The 25,715-nt window shown below is 38.8% G+C and overlaps 1 protein-coding gene across 2 annotated transcripts in view; it reads right to left on the bottom strand.

Moving 5' to 3' along the window:
• WASF3 (WASP family member 3) overlaps window positions 1-25,715 on the bottom strand; it is a 65,695-nt gene that overhangs the window by 30,756 nt on the left and 9,224 nt on the right. For both annotated transcript variants that reach the window (XM_066313101.1, XM_066313100.1), the window contains exons 2-3: window positions 15,917-16,007; window positions 15,126-15,194 (exon numbers count right to left, since the gene is read on the bottom strand). The gene's annotated coding sequence lies outside the window, so the exon portion shown is untranslated. The remainder of the gene's footprint in view (window positions 1-15,125; window positions 15,195-15,916; window positions 16,008-25,715) is intronic.

Genomic DNA, 25,715 nt, shown 5'->3' with positions numbered 1-25,715 from the left:
AATATGTAAGAAGCAGAATAATAGCTACTACTGTTAACACAGTGGACTTGCAACACAAGTTTGCAGAACCATTACTTCATGAATTTCCACTAATTAAAAAGTTGGGAGAGAAAAAAATGAACAGAACATTACAGCAGTGAACATTTACAGGTACTTTAAATTTAGCTCTCACTATTTCGGATTAACTATAAACATGCATAGAAAAGATAACACCCACAAATGCAGGAAAAGAGGTCCTGAGGATGATTCAACATAAAATTCAGTAGTTGTTCTTTCCTTGACACTATAGACTGTAATATAAAAGGCTTGAAAATATTATCAACAACTATATCAGAAATTTATTTATTTTCTCTACAGCTTCCAGGGTGAGTATTTTGGGTACTTTTCCCCTTTGTTCTACAATCTCATGTCTGCATTACCTGTCCACTGTAGCTCAAGATGATCATTGGGGACCTGTCATTCTTTGATAGTGTCAAAGGTCTCATCAGCTTCTGCTTCAATACTTGTGTCTACAGTTCACTGCTAAGTAAGAGTCCCCCAGTGAATAAATGAATACTGGGGGACAACTTCAAAGTTATTGCATTAACATTTTCCTCCCAACAGGACTGCTACAATCCCAAGAATAATTTTTCCCATTCACAATACTTTTCACAGCAGTTTCTAAGGAAATAAAAAGCTTAGCATCAGGAAGTGCAGACAGATTATGACGAAGTTTCGTCTCCTGCTCCAAAATAAGGGACCACATACATGCCACCCAATGGCTTCATCATTGTTCAAGGCAGAAATAAAGGTATTTCTCACGCTCTGTTAATGAAACCACTTAACTGAAGGTTAACAGCGGTTCATCTCAATTTCCAAGTATGCAACATTTCAGACCCAACTGCAACATACCTATGGAATATAGAACATATTTCCTGTATTAAGTTCGCCCTGTTCAAATTAATGGACTTTGCCATTTATACTCACAGCATATTTTCCACTGCCCAATATGCAATTTTTTACTCTCGTCGCTTAAATCTTTATACTTTTTAAACATGCCCTATCATTTTCATAAAAATACAGTAAAAGCATATACACAGTATATTTTTCATGTTGAGGTACATTTCTTTAAAGACTAATATCTACTTAATTCTACTACCCCGTATCTTCACAGAATAAGCTTTCCCCATAACATCTATGCATATCCCTTAACTAGTTTTACCCTCTTTTATCTTTGTCATGCTTATTTTTAGTCTGAAAACTGAGATCTGAAAGCTCTTACCTTGGATTGTGTCAGTTTCTTGTGATTACTTTCTCCCTTAGAACAGCTTATAGCACTAGAGTTGTCATTACAGATTTTAAGCATCTCATTTTCAAATAGCCTTCCTAAATCTGATTTCAGATTCCCATTCCTTAAAATTCTATTCATTGAAAGAAACACAAAACAACCCAAGAAATACACTGTGGTACCACTGAACTTGTGTGTTTGAAACCCAGTTTCTCCTTCACTAACACATTTAAGTCTTCCTTGACACCCAGCATTATTCAGATATCTATTCAGAAACAGACTTGCTTACCTGAAATCTAACAGAAGTTCACAGAGTGCACAACACAATAGCTTGCTGTACTGAATCCACTCACTCTGCCAGCATCACATCCACCCACCCTTTTTTACTCATTCTGTATCAGTATACAGATGATCCAGGGCACCTTCACACATGACTAGAGTCTCCCGCTTCTAGACACAAGCTGTCCTTTCTCTAAACAATTCATTAAGCCAAAACACTAATTACACTTATCTCAAATGATGTTAGGCTAAAGGGTACTAAAGAGATCCAACCGAGTAAACTGAATATACATGGTATACTTGTTGCTGTAAAAAAGAAAAATTCAGGGTAACAAAATAAAAGTTCATTAAGAGCACGAAACTGAAAAATCCTGGAAAACATGTTCAGAAGTTTTTTCACAAGTAAATAAATTTGAATCTGTTTTAACGCAATGCTATTAACTGACACTGTGCTTAATGGTAAAAGGTGGCCAGTCACATCAATACAGCTGAATGGGGAAAAAGCTGGTTTCTGTCTGTATGAGTCTACGTCCAGCCTAACTACCATTAAATTTATTAATTGTTCTATATAAATCACATTTTCTCTTCTGCCTTCTCTCCGTAGCCATGTGAATGATCTTAGCACACAGGGAGTCACGAGACCTCGCATTGTTTCTTTCCGCCGAACAAACAGTGACCAGTTTAAAGTATCAACAAAAGATGCCGACACGGTAATCTTGTTCTTAGTGTGATGGCTGCTCATCCTGCTCCTAGTCCCTTCCAGATGGCTCCGTGTGAAAGGGATGGTGGGATGGGGAACAAGGAATATTCCAAGCTGTTCTGAACATCTGTTCCACCGCATTCATACATTTAAAAAAAAAAAAAAATAAAAACCTTACTGCCACTATCAATTTTACTACTTCAACCTAATACTGCTAGACTAACACCAAATACAGTGTAAATGTTTTGCATGCACATGAGAAAGGAAAAAAAGTCTTTTCAAATCATGTAAGAGCATTTGTTTTGTTTTTTAAGAATGGACTTGTTTCAATCACAAAAGTACTTATTGCTGCACTGAAAACACAGTTTTCTTTTGGACTACCTTTCTGTATCATACCACAAGACTTTATTATCATCCCTTCTCCTATTCAAGCAAACAGAATTGAACTGAGTCACCATTTCTTTCCCTTTGGTTTTACTATTTGTCTTTACAGCAGAGGCACACTGCACATTTGCTGGAGCTTGTTTAAATTTCATTTGTCCAGTTTGGCACAGCAGCTAAAAAATACTTTGCTTGTGCACATAAAGAAGTAGTGGTAACCTTGGTTTTTTTAAGCAGAGTTGAGTAAATACCTTACAACACCATACTGTCTACCTCTCAAGTGACATTTACCCTTTAAAAATACCACCTCTTTCTTGAAAAGAAGCACCCAGCCAGAACTAGGAGAAACTCGGAACAGAAAGAGGAAGAAGCAGTGCTTTGTCCTACAGCACAGGAAAGAAGACTTAGATTGATCATCCCCCCTCTTTTGTATCATCTTGACATGTGCGAGCCATACGACTGCTGAATTATTCAGCTCTTTGTACTTGGAATACCCAATGATTACATGTATGAAAATTTAGAAGCACTGAAACACTGACTGGAAGAGCAGCAGATTGTAAAATCTAATTTTATTTTGACCTTTAGTACCCTACATGGTAACATTCAGTGAGAAGTATAAACCAGATGAAGTCCAAAGGAACAAAATCACAAAGCAGCAGAGAGCTAGTTGTAACACCGAGCTAATTAGGTCAGGAACAGCCCTCCACTAGCAGGTCGAAATGTTTCCAGATGTCATCTGGAAACAGGCTTAGATCTTAATCAGATGCAAGCAGAGTTTGTTATGCAGACAGAGCCACACAGTTCTCACTTCGCACAGCAAAACTCAGCAGCCCAGACACTTGAGAAAATGTCTACAGGCCACTGTCTCAAAAGCCAGAAGTATTCCCATGAACTCACTAAGATGAATTAAGCCTTAAAAGTAAATCACAGTTCACGTAACTTGCTGTGTACTGCAACATTAGTGATTCCAACCTGTTTAGTACCTGGTAATTTTTCAAGCATAGCAATACCACAAAGCAACAAATAATAATTTAAAAGAATTAAAATATGACAAAACCAGGAGAACTGCTATTTAATAAACACTGGTACTTACTTAAAAATTAACCATACTAGGATATTCCCCATCTGAAGGAAACGTCTTCGTTCCCTACCCACCTATTGCAGTCCAAAAAGCATCATTACAAACAAACTCCTTCTTCAGCTATCCGACAATTAAAATAAAAAGAAAGAGTGGCTTTTCATGTCCCAATTTACAACACAGCACTGAGAAACTATTGTATGATTCCTTCAATAGTCTCTTGAATGATGGCATTAAACACCTTGCAGTGCTTACATTAAGCCTGTTTTGGTTATTTGATGCACATTCTTTGAAGAGTTTAGAGTTACATACAGTAGCATTCTATCTACACTACAGAAATGGAAAAATTCTGTGACAAGAACCATTATCATATAATTTCTTTATGCTACTTCAGACAATTTGATGCTGGAACAACTTGTAATAGAATGCTGAAAACCTGCAACTGTAAACAAGCTTTTTCTTAGTGTTTTAGACTACAATAACATACAAGTAACTCCTGCAGACCATTTAAACTACATTTGTCCCAGCCTTCCTCCTTCACAAACAGAAAGGGTTTATCAGAACCAAATGCCTTCATTATATAAAGAAAACCTAAGTTGCAGCTAGGCTTGCTGACTTACATTGATCCCATTTAACAGAGCCTTACTGGATTTAAAGTGCTCGAAATAACTGTCTGGGTCACAGTCCATGTGATAAAGGCCACCTGGTGAGGCCTCAGGAGCCCTCCTGCAGGGACAACATGCCATTCAGATCCTCCCATGACCTCAAGCTAAACCAGAAGCAAATTCAGTAATTTGTTTCTCAGAACTCCAATTAACCTTAAATTGGAAGGGAAAGTAAAAAAAGGATCAAGGATTCCATTTTTTGTCAAATAATATCCATTTTATGGCAATACACAGCGTTCCCTGTTTTCCATATCTAATATTCACCATGAAAACTCTTTTAAAAGAGGATTTTTCCAGGGGAAAAAAAAAATCTGTTCTTAAACTCTTACTCTCAGCAGTTGATCTAAAATGTCACATGGAAGTGGTACAATTTCACATAATTCAGTTAATCCAAAATTTAAAATGTCACATGGAAGTATCAAGATTTCTTACAGTTTTTTTCCATACAAGAAACCCTCTGGATGTCATATATGAATATACCCACAAGCACACTTTGTGTACATTTATGCTCTAACTATACACATGTAATTTATACACATTCATTATAGATATGACACACAGAGATCATGGAAGAGACCAATAATGTAGGTCAAACAGCAAAAGAAAAAGCACTTCAGATTAATGTTGAATTGCCATGATACATTCTCCACCACTACTCCTAACAAACCTCCTCCATTCCCAGTTCTCACCAGGCAGGAAAGACTTTACCAGCGTGAAACAACTGCAGTGATTCTTTTTCACACTACCACACTATATAACACAATCCTTAAAATACTTTGCAGTCAAAGCAACTTCAATATCCATCTGAACAACAGCAGCAGAAATTTCCTGGAAACACACAGACAGTCCATGAGGATTTAAATTATTACTAAATAAAGCAACATTCCTGGAGTTCCTCAAGGTAAAGCTTTATACCCCATGCCACAAATTTTCCTGATTTTGACACTCCTACCAACATCTGACTTTACCTATATATCAGAACCCTGGAAATGGCAACTAGTCTGTGTGGGGGAAAACCAGATTTATTTTGGGTGCTTTCATGGAAAAACTGAACTAAATATTTTGTGTCTGGATCCAACAGCTGAGTCTAAGTGAATTGAAAATTCCCAACTATTTTTATCCTGAGCCAAGTGTGCCATCTGTTCCCATAAAGTCCATCTTCTGGTAACTACCATACTACAGTATTATCACAAAGTGCTATGTGATCGAGGACTGGTGTATAAATGAAGATACTATCAGTGACAGAAAGCAATACTCAAGACAGTAGTGTAAAAAAAAAAACAAAAACAAACAAAAAAAAAAACCACACACCACCCACCACACAAGAAATCACCACAAAATCAAGGAACCTTATCAAGGCCCTCTGTTAATACAGCTTTTTGTGTTGTGATTATTTTACTCTGGTGCCTCAGGAAGGCTGAGCTCTGGTCAGAGACTTTCCCAGGGTGGGGATGCATTTTAAGTCTTCCCTACATGTTATCTGCCTGTACACGGTAACCTAAGCACTAAGGATGCTATTTCCCTCTTAAAGCTTGTCTTCCTCACTCTCTTCCACACAGTTATCATCATCAAGGTAATCACAGAAACCATTCCTGTTTGATGCATGAGAAATCAGCAATGTGTAATTTTTTAGTTCATAATATGAAATAGTAACAGTTACAGATGACAGCAGAACATTCAGTTACTAGAAGTGCAGGAGCTCCCTGTACCCCAACAACTGAATCACAAGCCAGTAACATGGGGCTTAATCAAGACGGATCATACTCCTTTTTCTGCTCTTATCAATACTGAAGGTATTTTTTCCAAACCAATTAACATGAGCAGATATCTATTTGTACCTCTCACCAGAAACAGAATACTAAGAGAAATGAAACAGCAGTAAAAAACATAAATCTAAACACACCTGATGTATTTGTTATTGATATGTAAGGCACACTAAGATTCTAAGCAGCTACATCTCCCCAGATATAAAACACCGCTCTTAGTGTTTCTGGCTCTTCTGTGACAGATCCTCTCTCCTTGCTAGGATCACAAATTCAGATGTCAAAGTTTTGCCCACCATTACCTTCTTAATAATTCAACATATAATGCTGGCCTCAGATTTTTCTTTTTGATGCTGTTTTGAGGTTTTAGTAGCATTTTGGGTTGAAGTTTTGTGGGGTTTTTGGTTTTTTGGGGGTTTTTGTTTTGTTGGAGATTTCTTGGGAGGTGTTAAAGTTAAAATCAGTGTCAGGCAGTACTACAAGTAACATGCTTTGATACAGGAACATTGGCATACAAAACCTCATTTTCAGGATTAGAGAGATTTCCTCGTTACATATACAGTAACTCCCATTGTGAGACAAATAAGCTACTATAAAACCATAGCGAGTCTCAGACGGAATTCAGCAGTTAGTCTTCTGTAAAAATCCCCTTTCAACACTTGAAGGCTGGAAAGAAACTTGTGTTCCATGAAATCTGGCATTGTATCAACACATCTCCATGGAGCTGCAAGGATAGAAGTGCTCCAGAAACCAGCTTCAAGGAAAAAAAGCATTCCTACCATGTACAAATAATCACTAAAGAAGAGGCGTAAGCAACTTTTCCTGCTAGCTAAAACAGCTAAGATTACTGGGGATGCAGAGGTTATCAATGATAACACTAAATTTTTAAAATCTGCTTTATTCCTGTATTTCAAATCAGTGCATTAAAATACCTCTTGTGGAACCTATTGTCTGTCTTTCTTCAAGACATATATATATATATATATATAAACACATCTTGAAAATGTAAACATAGCTTTATAAGGGACTATGAAATTTCAGAACTTAACAGTGAGTATTTGAAAGCATCATACTGATTTATAGCTATGTCTGTAATTCTCTTTGAGTCAATGCTGAGTGTGGGTGAATGCTAAGTGCGAGCTGGGAGGAAAATAGTCTTACATAGAACAATAAAAGCACAAACCATCAAAATACATGGAGTCCACAATAAAAAACAGCATGAGCCATCAGGTTTTTCACCTGTGAGCCTCTAGGGATGTTTAAACACTTCAGAGACTGCATTAGCAAGTTGTCTGGTACAACAGGAGCATAAGCACCTTCAGAGCAGAATAGCTGCTGGTGAAGATCCTGAGTCCATTTTGCAACACTCCATTTTGTAGGGGAACAGGACATTTGTCCCAAGCTAGTGCTCTCCCAGTCTGTGGACTATCAGATACTGACATTGACACGTATGCCCCTACAGACAATGTTTTGGTTTTACACCCATTTGAAAGAGCTCATATACTTCACATGTGGGGAATTTGTATCATAAATATAATACTGGATCCAAGTCAAACCTACAGCATAATACATCTTACAGTGTTGTTTGAGCATGCTTTAATTTGCTACACATAGGCTGAAAAAGAGCAGTTTTATTTTGTCAGGACAAGATGGAAGAAGAGAGGCAAATACAAGTAAAAAGAAAAAACCATCTTAAGGCTGAAAATATGTCACAGTATATTTTCATTATGCTTCCCCGCAATACTTACAAATGAAGGTTCCACGAAAAAGGAAGGAATAAAAAAATATGTACAGGAGTCAGAGTTTCCTTGATTCCCCCCTCACTCCCTGTAATGCATTTGGCCTCCCAATCCTTTGGGAAGGATCTCATCTTCCTTACCAACTGGCAAGTCACACACACAGCAAAATCCTGGCAATAGAGCCAATAAAAAACCCACTAAAAAAGGAACAGACTGCCTAAACCTAGCAAGGCTGCAACTGCCAAGGAGCATTACCAAGCCTATTACAGTAAGGTTCCCCAATACCCGCATTCCTGCAATATCTGTACACCGGACATTAAATTTACTCTCGAAACATAAGAAAGACAAGAAGCAGCATCTCAAATTATACTGCAGAGAAGCACAAGAGCCCCTTGTGTGCTGGTCAGCATCACCAAGGCCTTTAGAAAGATCAGAAACTGGACTTAGATCACATCAATACTTATCAACAAATGTTTCAACCACAAGATGAGTTATGTTTCCTTCTCAGAAGCAAAACTTAGTCATTGCCTTAAGATCTGCTCCACTTAAAATTGTGCTTTTTAAGACAGCTGTAAGCCAACCACTCCTTGATTTAATTAAATAGATTCCTTTTCCCATCCCTGTTTCAACATTTGTGCTATTATAGCTGCTGCTCCTGGCTGAGCTGCTTCTCGTGCTGGAATCAGATTGGAAGTCAGCAAAAATCTAATCCAGGGGAAAGAAGTCAAAGCTGTTTATGGAATTACTACTCTTATATCTGAGAGCATGGAAGTGAGAGTGAAAGCATTCAAATCTGCTTCAGGACAAAAGAAGGGAAAAAAAAAAAAAAAGAGCAATTCAAGCTGAATTCCCATTTCATACTCAGAGTATTTAGTTGTGTAGGTCAACAGGAAGCTATGCACAAGACCTGAAAGACTAGCAACTGCTTTCTACAAGAAATGGCACCAATATTGTTACATTAAAAGAATTTTACTTGAGTCATAGAATATGTCAAGTTGGAAAGGGCCTGTGAAGATAGTCCACTCCAGCTCCTGACCACACAGGGCAGCCCAAAAGTTAATCCAGGTATTTAAGGGTGTCGTCCAAATGCTTCTCGAACTCTGACAGCTCTGGGGTCATGACCACTTTCCTGCAGAGCCTGTTCCAGTGCTTGACCACAACTCCCACTGAACAACTTTTCCCGTACATCCAATCTAAACTTCCCTGCTGTAGCTTTATGTCATTCCCCTGTGTCTTGTCACTGGACACCTGACACAGGCTGGATCAGCACCTCCCTTTCCTCCTCCTCACAAGGGAAATTGTAGACGGCAGTAAGGTACTCTCTTCCCCAAGATTACACATAGTACCTTCAGCTGCTCCTCAGAAGTTATTCTCTCTAGTTCCAGTCCATCTTATTGGTAGGAACACAAACCAATCACACCAAAGAGCCCAGAACTCCTGCAATTTTTGGGAACTTTCTGCTGACACATTTCCAAATTACACAGCATCCCAGCAAACTCTGAGTAGGTCAACAAAAAATCACTGAGCAGAAGAAAACAGATATCCAATGTCTGCATTACAAATTCTGCTTATCTTTTTAGCCATAGTGGTGGTTTATGTCTCTATCCTTTCCATCTCTTTCTGAAAAATATGCTTTTAGTAAATGCTAACCTGGTATACATTGATATCTGTGGTTTGTTTACAAAAAGAAACAAGCAGCATATACTCATAAATATTTAAGACTGAATTTATTTTTAAAGAATGAAATATTAACTATGTACTTTTTAAATAAATACACAGTACTCTGAAACAGAAGCGTGGATAGCAACAAAAATTAGTATCCTCTTCTCAGGAACAAAGTCACTTATCTGATGAAAGATACCATCACATCTCAAGAAAAACAGTTTCCCTCAGCTCTTGGTAAATTGTGAACATCTTTTTTTCTTTTCCAAGAGACTAACATAGAATCAAGAACAAACCATTAAAAAAATCCAAATTGATCTTGTAATTTATAGAGAACAGAGCATTTCTCTACCCGTTACAATCACCAGTCATAAAAGGTAAACAGGTAGACTGCACATTGAACTGATCACATTCATATTTCCCAACTGCATCAGCATTCCACAGCCAAACACCTGAAGCCACTCAGTTTCATACTGATAAGATGCCCTGCCCATATTTTAGAGCCACAGTGCAACCTTCTCCTCCTTTACAGGAGTCCTAGTGCCAGTGCTTTATCTCCTCCTTCACATCCAGCACCACTGCTCTGTGCTCTGGGCATATTCACCACTCCAGCTGCCAACATAGCAACAAGATTTGCATCCTTCACATGCCCTACACCCACTTTACTAACCTGGACTCTGCTCTCTACACCTCACTTCTGCAATGCTGTGTCCCACCATGTCTTTGGAAGTTGCCAGCTGGTCCAACAGGAGTTGGAGGCATGGGTAACTAAAAGAGATACAAACTAATCCTTTCAACTACCCTTTCACCCCTGCAGTTTTACAATCCAGTGTTTGCCAACAAGGCCTATTTGCTGCAAAACATTTATCTTTCTTTTTTTTTAATTGTTGAAACTCTTTACTAGTCAAAGATTTTAAAGACTGTTTCTTACTCTCAGAAGAAAGAAGAAAGAGTCTAGTAACTAAAAGAATGAGACTGGGTAGTTGCTCCTCCCCCTTTTCTATCCACTCCCCAGAGACATTCCAAACTCCCCTCTCACTGTCAGTGTAAAACATTCTATTCAAAGGCTGTGTTCTTATCTGAATATGAAAAGTCTTCCAACACACCCCATAGCACAGTCAACTCTTTCCAAAGAAGTAAACACTGCTTCTCCCCAAACAATAAGGAAAATACACCTAGCTTATGAAATGCTGGCAGGTTACAGACCAGGCAGCTATCCGCAAAGACTCAGTACTCTATTTTTTAAGGAGCCATTAATGCCTCGTTTTAAACTGTTTTAATGCATAGCTGAGGTTACTTTGTAGCTGCAACAAGATAATTTAAGGCAGTCTGGTTTTGCTCGAAGGCTCTTCTCAGCAGTGCCAAACAGCAAGACAAGAAGCAATGGGCAGAAACAGATGCACAGAAGTTCCACCAGAATGTAAGAAAGAACTTCTTCAGTGTGCAGTGACCACACACTGGAACATGCTGCCCAGAGAGGGTGTGGAGTCTCCCTCGCTGGAGATAGTCAAGAACCATCTGGACACAATCCTGTCCTACGTGCTCTAGGATGACCCTGCTTGAGCAGGAAGGTTGGACCAGATGACCCCCTGTGGCCCCTTCCATCTTTATCCATTCCATGAAATACACAAACTGAATAATAAATGAGGAAGCTTTAAATGTTAATGTTTTATTTACAAGGAACAGTATAACATTGCAATGAGTATGGATGAAGTATGCTTTAATTTTACTCCTGAATTTAAAAAACAAAAGCGCAGCCATGTAGATGCTGATGATCATGGTAGTCTCCTGTAAACTTAAAGAAAGCAGTTTGAAATAGGGCACCTATTTCTAAAGAAAGAAAAACCCAATTGATTCTTTTCACCCGTTCAGTTCCACAATGATTAGCAGTGAACTTTGTCGTGAGTTGGCTTCAAAGTATTTTGCACACTGGACCAAAACACTTTCAATATTTCCTATCATTAAATGGCTTTGAACAAAAAGATTTCCTAGATGCTCATTCTTAACATTAGTAAGTAGACTGTGAACCTAAACATGTTGAAGTGAAAACCATGGGGGGATGGGGGGGGATTAAATCCTGGAATGTTAAAGTTCAGTATGCTTTTGTTCTTCTTTAACAAACAACAGAAACAAAGAAAGATGCTGAATTCTGAACTGAACCTACTTTAAACTTGTCTCCCTCACAGCAGTGCTGTTGTTGTTATATTGGTGATAAAATCTTCTCCTGTGAAATGTAATTATTAGTTTAAAACCCATTGAGCTGATGAGATCCTCGAGTCCAAGAGGAATAGATTTCTTAACTACAGCTGTGACCAGCTGGCTGCTACACAGAAAAAGGACTGCTACTGCCATCTCTGTGATGAGGCTCCAGTGGGCAATGATGTGGTTGTTGGCACCCTTCCTGAGGCTGAAAATCACATCAAACCGAGCAAAAACCCGCTGTGACTGGAGACCAGTTTGTTTTTATGGACTGACAGGGTGACCGTAGGCACAAACACATTGACTCCAACTCTCAAAGATTGCAATTTAAAGTTATCTATGATTACATGGATCTTCCATATACCCCACCAAATTATGTAACAAACGTATCAATACTTACATTGCTCTTAACTACACTTTAAAATAATCAATGTAATTTACACAGACTACAGGCACATATGGAAAAAATCAAGCCATTAGAGACTAATCTACACACAGTTCAAGCAGTAATTTAACTACATCAGTTAAATTTAGAAGCTGATTTATTTAATCATTGCACAGACAACCAAGATTTAAACCTCATCTTCAAGCAGATCCCTGTGCAATAGCTGCATAATTCAGAAGGAAGTTATTATGATGCCAATCACAGAAAAGTTCAGAGAAGAGGCCAATGACTGCATTTATTTGCAGAAATGAAAATTTCCGAGTCTCAGACAGCGATAACAAAGAATATTTCTGTATGTGATGAACATGCTAAGGCAGACACCGCTTTCAATACATAAAGAGAAGACATTTGCTAACATCAAACCCATTTTGCCAGGCTGCAATTTAATTCAACTCCATGCAGTCAAGTCCAAAACATAAATAAATGCATACTGAAGACAGTTTAACCCCAGACAGGAAAGAGATAAGCCCAAATATTCAGCCTCTCCTAACATCAAAGTCGGACAGAAAACAAGAAAAAGCTCTTAGAAAATGAATATACCCCAAGATCCAAATCTGTGCTCACTTCTCTATCATGTTCTAAGTTAGTCTCTCTCAAAACCAATTCCATCTCATCCTGGTCCTACCACTTGTAATGCAAGAATTCTGCAATACTTTCACCTTTCTCACAGGTTTTTTTCCACCCCTAGGGTGACCATTGGGAAAACACTGTCCTGCTACTCCCCACATCCACTGCTATGCAATCAGTGATCTGCAGCTTTTGGCTGGTCAAGTAGTCCAAAAACCTTCCACCATTCTCCAGAGACTATTTCTATCCTGCCCAACCTACTTTTCACACTCAGTCTGCCCCATTCTGAAAAGCTTCTTTCTTTCAGGGGAATATTCTTAATGGTTTGCTTTAAATCAAACCTTTAAGTTACTAAGGAATTCTATCATTTAGAAGCCATGAAGGTTAAAGGATACAGGTTACATGACTGAAGAGTCAGACAGTACAGGAAAAGTCTTGGCACATAAATTTGGTTTAACCCTGACTAAAAATACCCAAGTTACTTTCCCAATAAAAGTACTTCTAAAGACTGCAAAAGTATTATTCACACAGCAATCACAAACATAATTTTAACATCTTGTTTCAAAACATGTAACTGAGTACCCAGTATTTTTATCCGCCAAACTAAGTATAAAGGTATACTTCTTAGAATGCTTGTGTGTGATGACAAAGATTTTTTCTGGTAGTCTACTGAATTGACAGCTGGGGCTAGTATGCATCAGAGGCTGTTTTCAAGTCCCACATCTGGTATTCCATTCCTCACTACCTGCCTCTCGAACTTTCTTTGTCGAAGACACTTTTGTACTGTGGTGCTGTAGGTTTATAAGGCACGTTTAGAAAAGCTAGTGCATGCTACTCACACAGGATAGCATTTTAAGCAATCAGCAACTCTTACAAACATTTAATATAGTGCTTTTATCAACCTGACAACCTTTGGGGGAATTTATATTAGTAAAACTGAGAAGGAAATCCAGAGAAGCAAGACAAGGCACAACTGTAACCCAAGCAACAAAATGAATGGCAATTTCAAATTCAAATGCCTTACTATACATGCAGAACAGGTGAGTTAAGTTGTTTAAATTTTTTATTATTACTTGTAAGTGAAATTCTTTGAATATATATTTAAAAAGAAAATACATTACATTTCTCTAGAAATCAACCATTATTTTAAGCACAAGTTTCTCATTTTGTTGATCAGGTAGTTTCCAAATTGTATGTCCAATCAGAACGGTTGTGATACAGGAATGATCAACATTCAACCAGAAATTAGAATTAGTTTACTAGAATTAGATTATAATTTTTTTTAAAAAAATTAAAAGGTTGATATTTTCATGTATGTTGGGCATTGTCTTTACACACTTATCAGTTACAATAAACTCCCAACTAGTTAAACACTAGACACTACAATTAAACTCTACATGAAAGTTGGACTTAAACTGCACAAAAAAAACCAGAAAAAAATATTTGCTAAAACTACACTGAGAATGAACAGCAAGTATCTCAAAATACTTTTTTGAAGTTTAATGCATAAATATAACCTAGGTAAAATATTCCAAAACCAAGGTTCTTATTCCTGTAGTAATTCATTTCTGTAGCTTCCCACAAATAAAAGCAATGATGTTCAGAACAAAATGCAACTGAAATACAACCATGTTGTAACATTCAAAGCTTCATTAAATAATAAGCAATATGCTAATCTAATAATCTAGTAGTGAAGCGTATTTTCAGCGTCTGATATGTGCATTTGGGGTTTTTTGCAGACTTTCCCTGACACACTTCCTCCACTTTTGACACTTATAGCAAAAGGTCTTTTTTCCAAATTATTCCAGTATATAACCTTTCCATTTAATGGGTAATGCAAAAGTGGTAAAGGGGGAAAGACTGGGTTTTCTTTCACCCTTCTCTATCAAAAGCTGTTATTATAACTCTCCCACCCCTGTGTGCACCATATTACTTCCTTATTCCTTCATTCCTCAAAACAGTTTCCTACTTGAAATTGTGAATGTACACATTTTTCCAGAATTCTTCTTTTTCCTAACTTACAGTGCAACCTCTTTCAGAACATATATGCTGAAGAGCATCTGGAGTATTACCAAGCAAATCCTCAGAACTCAAAACTGAAATAAGCATAAGTGACTTTCAGCTGAGGGAAAAACTGTGGCAAAGGATCATAGCCAGGGTTATAGACAGGGACAGCTCTAGGACACAGGAGAACAGTATCCTAAGCAAGTCTCCTAAAGCACTGCTGCATACTTTACTGTTTCTCAAAGACCCTGCAGCAAGGCTGGCTGTGGTCTCTGCCAAAGGCAGCACTGTGGCATGCAATGCAGGAAGAAAACAGTCTCTCCTACAAGTAGCTAATACTACTTTTAACCTCACCCTCTCAGAAGAAAGAATAAACCTGCTCTTCAGCTTCCTCCCCTGCTCAAAAGCTTTCTCTCTCCCACTGCAGACACCAAGAAGCAGCTCTCTGTAAATACATACATGCACACCCTTATCAGCCTCACTTGCTGTAACATAATTGTCTGCACTTTGGCAGCAGTCCTTCACTAGCACCCCCAGGTGTGTCTCATCTCTTATGTCACACAGTGAGGGAAGTGCTACTCTTCCAGCAATGCAACAACAGATAGTCCTCATCTAAAGGTGCCTGGCATTGAGTGCACCAGCAGAGACAGATTGGGAGCAGGGAAATATTTCCCCACACAGCTAGTTTAATATCAATAAATACAAATCTTTTATTATCCGTTGCACTTTGATGCAAACAAATATTCAACCTCAGCAGATTTAGTTTAAATCTCTTAGACAATACATCAACAAAGTACAGATTATAGTGGGCAAAAGTAATTAACAGATGCAAATTTATAAATCCAGTATCTCATGAACAACCACAAATAAAGTAAATTTATTTCGGTTTTCTACACAATAAGATTAGTATTCAAATACTACCAGTCTCCTGGGTGAGCAATGCCTTTGACATTTGTTTCAAGGCCTAATACAGCACATCTTCAGCATCACAAAAATATAAACCTTCTTCCCAAGGCTAACTCAAAACCTTCTGGACAAGTTTTCAAAATTCATCACTGGTCTTCAGTTTGAGGGACTTATCACAGTCTTGAAAGCTATTTGTAATAGATTCACACAAATGCAAAGTAAGTGACAAGGAATGTTCAGTAAGAGCTCTCTATAACTTACCATTTAAAAAGGAGTGCAGAATATCCGTACTGTTTAAGTGTTTGAGAAGACAGCTGCTCTCTAACTTCCTAGCACACTCAGGTGGTTTTTTCTGCAAACAAAGACAAATTTAACTTAAGTCTTTCAGTAACAGAATAATTAAAAATATGCATTAAAAATGGGGTTCGGTTCAGTGATCAGCTAAAAAAAAGCTTAGTAAAATATGCTTGAGTAGAATCCAGACAGTTTTAACTCTTTTGTGCTAAATATTTCATGATATAGCTTAATTTTTTTCAAGGTAACAAAATAGCTTGTGTTATTTTATAATCAATTTTTAAATAGAAATATGAGCAGAGAAAGTAACATTTACCCACTTGAAGACTGTGGGGATGGAAAAATGATGTAATGGCCTACAGTAACGCACAATAAAACAGCAGGCTTAAACCCCTCAGAGATTCTTCACAGCAAATTAAATATTACTGAACAGAAACCCACTAAAACAGACTAAAAAAAGCAGTGAAAATCTCTTGCAAAAATTAAGTAGTGAGATGTTTCCACGAAAATATTACAGTACCTAGCATCAAGAGAACATTGTGACTTACAGATTAGTATTTAATCGTACACTAAATTTTTATAAATTCAGGTTTTTTGCATTTAAGATATAAATGCCCTTTCTAGAAGAACTGTATAAAAATTATCTCTAAAACAGATCATTTGCTTAGAGGTGGCTAATACTGTTATCATATTTTTAAAGGGTGCTATTGTGCATTTTTTTTCCTAAATATTTTAGACAATTAAAATTTACAAGAGAAAAGAAACATCTATCTCAAGGACACAATTACAAGCAGTGATTTTTAAGAAAGACAAAGCATCTAGAAGAGCAAGACACAATTAAAGTCACCAAACAGATTTCTCAAAGGCAACCCAGCAGTGTCCTGCCTGCTCACTGTCACCACGTGCCTTGCCCACTTCCCTTCATCTTCCCTCAAAATATCACAGCTTTAATGTGCCCAGACCTTGATTCCACTAAGCACTGGTGCAGTAACCACCTATTCCAAATAAAATAACTGTCCTCTACTTAACTTGCTCACAAAATCTACCACTTGGTCAAGGTCTTGGCCCTCACTGAAGTGTTTATGTGTTTAGAGAAAAAAATGTCCTAAAAAGACACAATGCAATGGCTCATATACATACAATTAATTCATGTTCTCATTACCAGGACAGATGTACTACATGGGGAAAGTGCCTCCCACACACAGCTTCACAATCCCAGTTAAATTATGTCAGACAGGATCCTATTAGCTTAACTCTACACAAGATGGACATGGACCTGCTGAAGAGATTCCAGGAAGGCCACAATGATTATTAGGGGGGCTAGGATATGTTGTCCTATGAAGTCAGGATCCTGGAGAAGGCTCCAGGGAGACCTTACAGCAACTTCCAGTACCAAGAGGGGACCAACAAGAGAGCTTGAGAGGGGCTTTTCACAAGGACATGTAATGAAAAGACAACGGGGAATGGCTTTAAACTGAAAGAGGGCATATTAAGCTATATATTGGAAAGATATTCTCCACTGTGAGGGTATTGAGACACTGGAATGTGTTCCCCAGAGAAGTTAGGAAATATTCAAAGCCAGCCTGGATAGGGCTCTGGGCAGCCTGGCCTAGTGGAAAGTGTTCTGCCCATAGCAATGCATTGGAACTAGATGTTCTTTAAGACTCCTTCCAACCCAGGCATTCTGTGAGTGAGTTCAACCAGCAGTGATTTATGTATGCCTGTGGCTCAGAAAACAGTAAATCTGCTTTAGAGCAAATAGCACTACATTAAAAACAGTACAGAACAGACATCATAGGGCACTTGCAGTACAAGGTGACTGGAACTTTATATAGATCTTAAACCCTCTAGAACTACTAGGGTGACTAAGAAAGTATTTACACGTTACATTATCCTCAGCAGCAAAGGCACCTTATGAAGTGCTCAGTTCCCCACATGAGTTGAATGTTTTTGTCCATGTGCTGCAGTTTACCACTTCCATCGTTTACATCTACACAATGTCTGCAGTGCTGCACTACATAAATAGGATCCTTGAATCCATCCTGTGATGAAAGAACTCCTCACTCAGATCAACAATATAGGACCTATACAGGGATGGAAAGAAAGCCAAGAATTACCACACTGTGAGGACACGCCTCAGCTTTCACAGCGAAATAAAATCAAATCAACTATCTTGACATATATTTCAGTATAAATCCTGACCTGGTTAAATAAAAACATCAAGATGTGGTTAATGTCATGCAGTTTTAGATCTTTTTTCTGTAATCATATTTGTGATTTTTTTTTTAAGAAGAACATTGAAAAAGGGCCAGAGACAAAATATTGGATTCTCTGTGTTCTGCATTTAAGATACATAGCTATGAAACAAGATACAGAAAGGAAAATATGTTTTGGTACACCACTAACTGTGGTAACCATGTGTGGCAACCAGCAGTACACATCTACTGCCCAACTGTGAAAACACACACATTCCCCTTTGAATGGATTCTTTCTTTCTTTCCCATGAAATCCCCAAGAGAAAGAAAGAAAAAAAACAACAACAAAAGCCATTATAAAAAGATTCTTACTCATTATCAAGTACATCACTGACTCCTCTGCCAAGTGCCCCATCCGATGCATTCATTGACTAATGACTGACACTCAATGAGCTACAGAAAGTACTAAACAGTTTCAACAGGATATGAATTTAGACACATAGAATGTGTAACACAGACTTCTAGTATGAAATTTATATCCAAGTAAATTTTGTTTAAAATTGACGTTTTAAAGCTTTCTAAACAAAACTCCTAGATATGAGGCTATTACAGGCAAGCAATTTGAAAAACAAGCTATATGGTACACAGAGGATTACTTTAGAAATCCACAGGAAAAAACATAAAGGATTTAATGCAAGACATAACTTTTATACAGATTGAGGATTAAAAGTATCCAAATGGCAGGTCATCATGAAAATGGTGAAAAAAGGATTTTATTTTGAAGTCTTTCTGGGGTGGGGGGAGGGTTTTTAAAACATGTTTTCATATATGGAGAAATATATAAAGCTTACCCACTATAGTTTGAATTCAAGTAACTGCATTACCAGTGCATACACACAAAAAAGGAAATTGTTTAAAACCTCAATACTGGTTTGCCTTGTTAAATTTGTGCATGCATTCAATCTTAAAAGCATGAAACTCAATCTTAGAAACTACTGTAACTCTGACAGGTTCTGAAGTCTTCAAAGAGTAGAACCAAACATCAGTTGGTGGTTAGGTCTCCCTTGATCATAAGTACACTCACATGGGGGCTTTTCTGTAAAAGAGCCATATAATCAATGACTTAAAACTAAGGGGTCTCCTAAGCAGCCTTCATGAGATTGATCAAGACAACTCAAGAGTTTCTTATCTTTAAGCTAGACTTGTTCCAGTCTTAAGTTTTAGACTTGTTCCCAGTCTTAAATTCAGACACAGAACAGAAGCAGCACAAAGACCTGATAGTTCATGTTTTCCAGGTGGTCTTTAATTAAAGATTCCCTTGCTGTTGTCTAGTCCAAACACTGAGTCTCTGCAGCATCCAGAAATGCAAAATTAGTTGGGATAAACACTGGAGTGTTGGAGTGCAGAGAGTAATCTGCCCTTTGACAAGCTCTCAAGGGACAATTTCCCACTGCATCTTCTTGAGAACCACTCTGACAGTCAGACTTCGGCACAGCACGCAGAGGTGCCCTTTGCCACCAGCTCCTTCCGAAGAAGGAACAAGTTCAAGCTCTTGATGTTTTTCTTCAGAGCACGGGCAGATAAATTAAAAATATCCCACCTGTGTGGAGTACCTGGTGTCTCTTTTATTCCATTTCACTCACTGGATTATGGTACAAATATTCACTACTTGACTGAGTACAGCAGTCCTTCAGTACTGGACAGAGGAAATCCATCTAAACAGCAGGCTTGCAAAACTCTAAACATTCTGTGGAATTTATCTGAGGTTAAACACTTGATCTTCAGAGATTTTGCAATCTACAAAAGCCAGCCCACCAAGCCTACAAACCAGCCAGTAATACAGTGGTTTGTCAGACATTCTTTGCTGCTAAGAAGCATGACCATCCCTACATCTATCACCTCTTTGGTGTCTCAACAAGAGGCTTGTCCAGCACTACGCTCTCTTCTTACGGTCAACACTGACTCTTTACTGCAAATTAAGCCAAACAAAGATTATACCACAAATTACTAGTACCAACCACAAGAGACAGGAAGTAGCTCTTATCTTTGATCCAAAAATAAAGGGTTCTTCTGTCACCAAGAAAGACAAAAGGAAAGACAATACCTCTAAGAAGGAAGAGATTTCAGATGGGATATCAGTATCAAAATGTGTTCAAACACTTGAAAAGGTTTGCTGACAGCATTCACCATCCCTAAATTCTTCAATCATAATATCACAGTACAGGTCTTCTGTACTATCAGTCTGCTCCTTCTCCCAGTACACCCTGCACCCTTCTCCAGAAGGTCAGAGTACAGATGTTTAAAGAAAAGCAAAGAGCTCCCTCCTAGCCTGTAGAGATGTCTCCCTAATGCCTCACAAAAGCATTAGGCCTTACTGATGGCTTCACTCAAGCAGATCCCCACTCTCACGTAACAACAGTAAAAATGGGACATCCTTGACAGACAGCATCTCTGTAATTTCACTTGCTACTCACCCAGCATTACATAGCACAGTTTTTCAATAAGAAACATATTCTTCAATACTAGTTAAAATAGGTCCCTTAAATTCTACTTTCTGGAGCATTCAACCTCACTTCTTGTTGTTAGCAGACACTACCAAAAAGCATGAACATCTAGACAGATGCTTTGTGTAAGTACTCCAGACAGAAAACCTATGGGTTCATTAAGGGGATTAGTGCAAGATGAGGTGATGTGACTTTCAAGTTAAATGCTTCATTAAAATACCTGAATTTGGTGACAAAATCAATCAAAAAATATTGTCAGGTCATTAACAGCCAACATTCAAATCAATTACCAGATTTCACCTTCTGCTGGACAAAACTTAAGATTTTCTTCACTCATACCTCTCCAGAAATACTAGAGGGTCATGCAGGTTGTACCCTACAGTTTCATAATATTAGAGGGAAGTAGCAGAGTAAGGGAAGCATGAATCAGCACAGGCCACAGAACCCCACTGAAAAGCATTCGCCAAAAATACCACATATACACACATAAACCACAAATGAGACACCTGAAGACTGAAAAATGAAATCTAGTAAACTTCAGAATGTCCAGGACAAAAAGGGAAATTAAACAGAACTAATGCGGTTTTTAAAAACAGGAAAAAATACCACACCAATAGGGAACTGCAACAGCAAAGGAGGCAGCACCAAGGTCCTACTAAACAACTCAGCACTGCCATAGCTGACAGCTAACTTCAGTTCCATGGAATCAGAATTATGCAGATGGTCACAGCCTGGATCAAGCAAGCAGCTGCTCCCTCTAGCACACCCAGTTCAGGGCCAAGACATATTTTTACATCTAGATCTAGCTGAAAGCAACCACTCACATCATTCCATGGCTAATTCCCCCACAGTCTAGTGATAAAAGAGAAATGAAAAAACGTAAGAACACTCAGATTTAATATTTGGAGAACAGAAGGCACACCCTTCACCACAGCAGACGGAATGATGCTTTGTGATATAGAGCTGTGTATATGGAAAAATTTTCACCTTCCCTCTTATTAGGTACTCCTAAAAGGCCATATTCTTTGTTAAAAAACCACAACTGAGTATGAAGCTTGCTTCCACTGGGAACTGCTTTATGATCCCTTAAATGGCTTTTTTAAAGTACATAAATAGCAAGAGGTCTAAAAAAACCTGTTGGACCTGTGAGAAATGATTAAGTGACTTCTAGGGGTAAATTAAAAACAAGGGCATTCATTGTTGTTTGTTTTTTCCACAGAATTACAGAATGGCTTAGGTTAAAAGTGACTTTAGTGATCATCTTGTTCCAACTTCTCAGCCATGGGCAGACACCTTCCACTATCCCAGGTTGCTCAGAGGCACCTGGCCTTGAACACTTCCAGGATGTGGAATCCACAACACCTCTGGGCAACTTGCTCCAGCGCCTCACCACACTCTGAGTAAAGAGCTTCTTCCTATCTACTCCCTTTCAGTATAAAGCCATTACATCTTTTCTTGTCAAAGAACAGCCTTCTCTTCCCCAGGCTGAACAGCCCAAGCTCTCTGAGCCTGTCTTCACAGGAGATGTGGTACAGCCCTCTGGTTAATCTCATGGCCTTCCTCTGGACTTGCTCCAGCGTGTCCACATCCTTCTTATGTTGGGGACCTCAGAGCTGGATGCAGCACTGCAGGTGGGATCTCACAAGAGCGAAGCAGAAGTGCAAAATCACCTCCCTCAATCTCCTGCTCAGGTTGCCTCAGTAACAATACTGATGGACCTGGGGCTGCCCAGTCCCAAGTTGGAAGACCATGAGTATAGGAACAGTGACTTTCCATATGCAGACACTGAAATTCTAAGGGACCAGCAGTATCAGCTGAATAATGGTGGCAACTGCATGGGGCATAATGAGATTCATCCCAGAGTTCTGATGGAGCCACTGGATGCTTCAGCAGCATCCCTGCTGTAGATGAGTCCATCTACCAAAGCTCTTCAGAGTTGAGAGAGGTCCCTGATGATCCAGATTGAGTTTTACTCAAATTTACAAGATGGGTATGAAGGAAGATCCAAGAAACTACATTTCTATTCATGTAGCCCCAGTTCTTGGAAAAATTATGGAGGAAAAGATTATACTAGTAATACTGAAAGGCATTTAAAGAACAATGCAATTATCAGGCACAGTCAATATGGGTTCACAAAAGGAAAGTCCTAACTAAGAAATTTGGTAACACTTTCTGATAATGTCAGACATGTACTGGATGAAGGGAAGGCAGTAGATGCAGTTTTTCTGGATTTTTAGGAAAGCTTTTGGTACCATCTCTCACAGCATCCTTCCGGACAAGCTGTCCAGCTGCAGAATGAGTAGGTTCATGCTGTGCTGGGTGAAGAACTGGCTGAAGGGCAGAGCTCAGAGGGTTGCAAAATGAAGGGGGCTACATCCAGCCAGTGACCAGTCCCCACTGATGCTCCTCAGGGATCAGTTCCAGGGCCAGTCCTGTTTCTGTACTTCCCAATGATCTGGCTGCAGGAGTTTGCTGGTGATACCAAACTGGGAGGTGCTTTTGTGAGGAGCTGAGAGCCTTACAGAGGGATCTATGCAGATTGGAACACTGGGCCATGATTTATAGCATGAAATTTAACAAGTCCAAATGTCGAATTTTGCACCTGGGATGAAGTAATGCCAGACACGAGTATGAACTGGGAGAGGGATATGGAGTACATGGTGGGCAGAAGGTGAGTCTGAGTCAGCAGTGGGCCCTGGCACACAGGAGGGCAAAGCCCATCCCAGGATGCATCAAACAGCATTGCCAGCCAGGCCAAAGGGAAGACTGTCCTGGTGCTTTCAGTGTTGGTGTGGCCTCATCTCAAAGACTGTCTGCTGTTCTTGGCTGCACAGTTTACAAAGGTTGTGAAGGCGCTTGAACGTGTCCAGAAGGGCTCAACAAAGCTGGAGAAGGGGCTGGGAGGAAAAGTCCTGTAATGCGTGGCTGAGGACTTGGGGTTTGTCTAATCTGGAGAAACAGAAGCTGAGCAGTGACCTTACTGCTCTCCACAGCCTCCCGAGGAAGGGATGGGGAAAGGGAACTATTGAGCTCTGCTCCTTGGGACCCAGTGACAGGATACCAGGGAAGCTTCAGTCTGGACACTGGGAAGTGTCCATCCCCAAGGGAGAGGTGAAACCCTAAAACAGGCTTCCTAGAGGTGGCTAATGCCTCAACCCTTGATAGTGTTCAAGAGAACATTTGACATTTGGTCAGCCCTGAAGCAGTCAGGCAGTTGGATTGGATAATGGCTGTAGGTGCCTTCCAGCTGAAAAATTCTGTTCTCATCAACAGCTCTCTCATATGCACATATTTAGGTATGCATGTAGCTAATAATGTAGGTAGTTCTCACTATTTATAAAGCCTTGTGTATCTACAGATACAGATCTCTCTATATACATAAAACCAGTATGTTTTATCACGAGGAAGATATTGGTGAAAATTGAGGGGGCTTTCTCCAATTTTAAAGCCTCAAAAAGCATATAAATTGTTTTCAAACAGACATAAGTATCATACAGATTAATCACTGAAGAGCTACCATTTATAAAATTAAAACTCAATGCAATTAAACAGTTAATGACTCCTTACAGCTGACCTATAGGGCTGAATCAAGGACATTAGTATTCAAAGAAATAAGGTGAGTGAGAACGGAGGGACAGAAAGCATTTTAACAGGTGAAACTTATGTATTGAATTATTCCATTTTACATTCCAGCTGGAAAGCTGCTCTTGAAAGAGGCTGGCATACTCCAGCATTAGCTACAGGTTCAGGTTTATCCTAACTTCTCTAGGGTTTTTTTTTTCCCTCCCTCCTCCTGTTTTTAAAGGGCCAGATGCAACAGGCAGTTTTGTTTGTTTCTTTTGGGTCTTTTTTGTTAAAAACATTTTTATTTATAAGCCAGTTAAACTAAAGCAGTTTTGCACGGATCTGTGACCTCAAATCTCACTCAATGTAGAAGAGCTTAGCAGTTTAGGAAGATCAAACAAATCACCAGAAATCCAGAAGTATGTGAAATAAAGTCCACTTTTTCTTTTGAAAAGAAGGCTGAAGTGGCTTAAAACCATCGTGCCTGCTGTTACCATGAGATTTTTATGGTTTTAATTAAGACTTGATTTCATAAAAAGGAATTTTAAAATAGTTTTTTAATATGGGCAATGAAAAATATCAAACTCATCATCCTAATCACATACACCATCCAGGTCATCTACTGCCTTACCATCAGATTCCACACCACACAGCTGATATTAACTAAAGAGACAAGTTTTACCTGTTCCCACTACATATTCCCATAAATTCAATAAATCCTATCCTTCAGATTACTTCATTGTGACATCCACAGCCACACCTAGTATTTTCTACTGAGGGGGAGGAAGAAGAGGCAGTCAGCTGCCACAAACACAGCATCTCACAAGGTAATTTCCCTTAAGAGATTTAGAAACAATAACCAAGATATGATGTGACACAAACAAAACTTAAATTACCTAATACACGCAATATATACATCTCAGATTTCTCCATAATAATGTGATTGCAGGTCAATTATCCTATTATGGATTGGTTTCTTGTCTGCATCCCTTCCTCAGTCTTCCAACAACCAGAAAATACCCATTTCAATTTTGCTTTCCTCTATTAACATTTCTAAAACTATAAATAATTTAGATCTCTGATAATTAAATACTGATCTACATCATGTAAGATGCAAAATATCTTGACTTTTGGGAAAAAAAATAAACATTTAATGTGGCAACTGGTTGCTGAAAGGCATGGGGTGCCAATGAACATGCAAGAATTTTTTTTTTTTTTTCATCTGAAGAGCATCTATTCTGTTTAACCCTATGTGGGCAGAAGTGGAGGCACAGGATGTGTCACAGGAAAGGAAGCATGCCATGTCCCAGGGCAATGCCATGCCTGCCCAGGCAGCAGCTGACAGCTCCAGAGCAATGTGTGGCGTACATTCGGAAATGGAAGCAAACCAGATATTCTGGTTATTACTGACCCCTTCATCCCAGGATGAGAAGAGAGAAAAGACAGCAGGAAATGTGGCACAGCTTCAAACCCACCTCCTCCCACCTCCCTATAAAAAAGCAG

The sequence above is a fragment of the Sylvia atricapilla genome, chromosome 2, assembly GCF_009819655.1.
Source record: "Sylvia atricapilla isolate bSylAtr1 chromosome 2, bSylAtr1.pri, whole genome shotgun sequence".
Classification (NCBI taxonomy): Eukaryota; Metazoa; Chordata; class Aves; order Passeriformes; family Sylviidae; genus Sylvia; species Sylvia atricapilla.
The sequence above is the reverse complement of the archived record's forward strand: the minus strand, read 5'-3'. Positions and strand labels throughout refer to the sequence as shown.